This window comes from Crassostrea angulata, chromosome 4, assembly GCF_025612915.1.
Source record: "Crassostrea angulata isolate pt1a10 chromosome 4, ASM2561291v2, whole genome shotgun sequence".
In the NCBI taxonomy this organism is placed as follows: Eukaryota; Metazoa; Mollusca; class Bivalvia; order Ostreida; family Ostreidae; genus Magallana; species Magallana angulata.
In genome coordinates, this window is record NC_069114.1 from 28014878 (window position 1) to 28017813 (window position 2936).

The window sequence follows — 2936 nt, forward strand, 5'->3', positions numbered from 1 at the left end:
GTTGAACTGTTTGTGTTTGATTGGGATTTGGGGGCAAGGGAAAGACCAGAATGGGGGTGATTTATAAAACTGTTTCATGAAAGGAAATACAGCACGTACGTTGCTTATAAGTGCACTCTGCTAAAACCTATGAAAATAAATATTTTTTTATTCAGATGACACAGTAGAAATCCCAATTTAGAAGAAGAGTTTGTCACTTGTCATTCTTGCAATGAAACCTAAAATAAGGGGGGATTGCATTTTTTTTTATTTGGTTTTTTAAAGGTCAATTTCAAAAACACTGTTTGCGAACATTCATAAATGCACATGGAATGGTGGTCATGCGATATTTTGCCTCGAGGATAACTTGTGGAGTTTATAAATGTATCGTTGGAAATAGGGAAAACATTCAATGAACTGTGAGTTCCTATTTTGCGCAAAAAAGAGAGAAGCGCAAAAAAGTCAAGCAAAGAAGGGAGTTGGGACTCCATATTTTAATCTCTACGGTTTCAGTACTAAGGGTTGTAGATTAACCGTTGAAAACATGATGTAGCACATTAACACACAAGTAAATGGTTAATTGATCAATGAATGAATGATTATTTATTAAATATTTAAGACAGGGGTAAATGTTTGTTTTACTTCAGCATATGCGTGGCATTTGAAATGATATACATTTATACTGCAGTGGATGACCGAAATATCTGACGTTTTCCTGGCCTTTTTAAATGATATTGATATTTTACTTAACTCACTTAAAAACAGAATAAAATAAAAAAAAAACAACAAGGAAAACGTTACATATTTCGGACTAGTAGAGGTAATTTATGATGAAATCAATTAAATTAATGGGGACCAATTTTCGTAGATTGTTAGCCTGTTCGAGGATTTCGTGGAATCATTTACGTGTCTATGAAGAAAGATATAGATCAAATTTTATGATAAATTGTATTTTCTATGAATTTAATAATACGGTTGCTTTCCCTGTGTACATACGCGGTTTTTTATTACAACAGAACGCCGTGACATGTACAATGAAACCCTCATTTTCGGAAATGGGTGGGTCATCTTCGCCAGTCAGAAGGGTTTTCGGCCCACTCCGCTCCCCATAAACGTTTATGGGGAGGAGTGGACCGAAAACCGAAAATAAAAAAAATTTACATTGTGACATTTTACACCCACAAATCTAATTAAAATTTACAATAAATCAGTTCCTCGCTTTGTTGATGCTTTGAAAAAAAAACACAACACTAATTCAAAAGGTTGAAGGATTTGTGTACATCGGTGATAGATATAAGGTGTTTGTTGTTCTGGGGAGGGGGGGGGGGTTAAACTTCTAAACTTTGCTGTTCAAAGAGGAATAACTCTAGATAGTTTGAGTAAAAATAATTAGTACCAGTAAACCCAATTTTTCTGTTCTGAAACATGTTTCTGAAAGTATTTGCATTAGGAGAAAATCAGCATCGTATGCATCAATAATACGTCCCTGATAATATTTACACATTAAAAAAAATTTCATGTTTTCTTGAAAGGGAAAGAATCTTATAATGAAAGGTTATCTGATATTGCGGCAAGCTATAAAAAATAGTACGAATAAATTTCAAGTTTATTCATTCAATAATCCCTAGAGTCAGAGAGGGGCAAAATCTGGTGAGGGGATGGGGTTGAGGGTCCAATTCTTTTCATAGTTAATGTACAGAAAATATGCATTTATGAATTTCATGCCATCATTTATGAAAATGAAATGACAAAAGGTAGATAGTAAGAAGGTTTTTTTCCTGCGTCAACACGTGTCAGTTTTTTTTATGATAGCTGGCTTTAAAATATATAATGCCATTATTTTCTTTAAAATATTAATTAACATATTTATCTATTATGGCATTTCCCCTTTTAAGGACATTTCATTGGCGCACGAACAGAAGCGACAAAATATTCGTGCGGATTACAGACAGTTGAAACAGTCGAAAAAAGGATAAAACTCTCCAGTAAAACCATTACATCTGAAAAAAAAAACTTAGGAAAAATAAATAATCGGGACGATTTCTGTTCAGATGTAAAGGTTTCGTAGGGGGAATCGATTCTCGGTAAACAAAAGTGATTTAGAGAGTATACATTAAGATTTTTGTACGAAAATATTTTGTGTTAAGAAAAGTATTACACCCATGATGGTATATTTTGAATTGGGACGCAAACCATTGCAGTTGAATAGGAAATGCAGAATTTTGAAATATTGGATAAAAAAATAGTGACAATTGTATTTTAAGCAATATATACCAAGATATGCTAAATGTATGTTAAACAAAGGTAGCCTCTAATTGTTGGCTGTCTTACGTTAAACATTTGATTAACAGTTTTGGTTTTGGGTACACATGGAACTGTCAAGAACAATTTAATGAAAACGTATTCTTACTTGAAGTGAAACAGAGGTTAACCGATGTGTTTATACAAGGTCATAGCTATTTTGAAAGTTCCTCCAAATTCATAATGTACAATGTATATAATTAAGCACTTATGTAATAACTTTGAATTACAAAAATATTTGACAAAAAAAAATACCAAATCTACATGTACAGTTTATGAGTATATATCGTTTATCTTCTCATCAACCTGAGATAGAGCGTGGCAGATTTTAGAATATCCATAGCAACGAGAGAGTTTGTAAACTATTGTCCTTTACAAAAATTTAGATTATTGATAATCAAAATTTGTACATTGTCATGTACAAATTTTGATTATCAATAATCTAAATTTTTGTAAAGGACACTATGTTCACTTTCACAGATTAAAGATGAGTTTCATTTTATTCTAATTTATCCATTTTATAAAGAAATAAGAAAGATTTATGTAAAAAACATTATTATGAAAATCCTTCAGCCTTTAAACTTGTTCAATTGCTGTCAACGAAGAATATCAAAGTATCGTGTATATTAGGCAAATACCTTTATAAATGCTCAAAA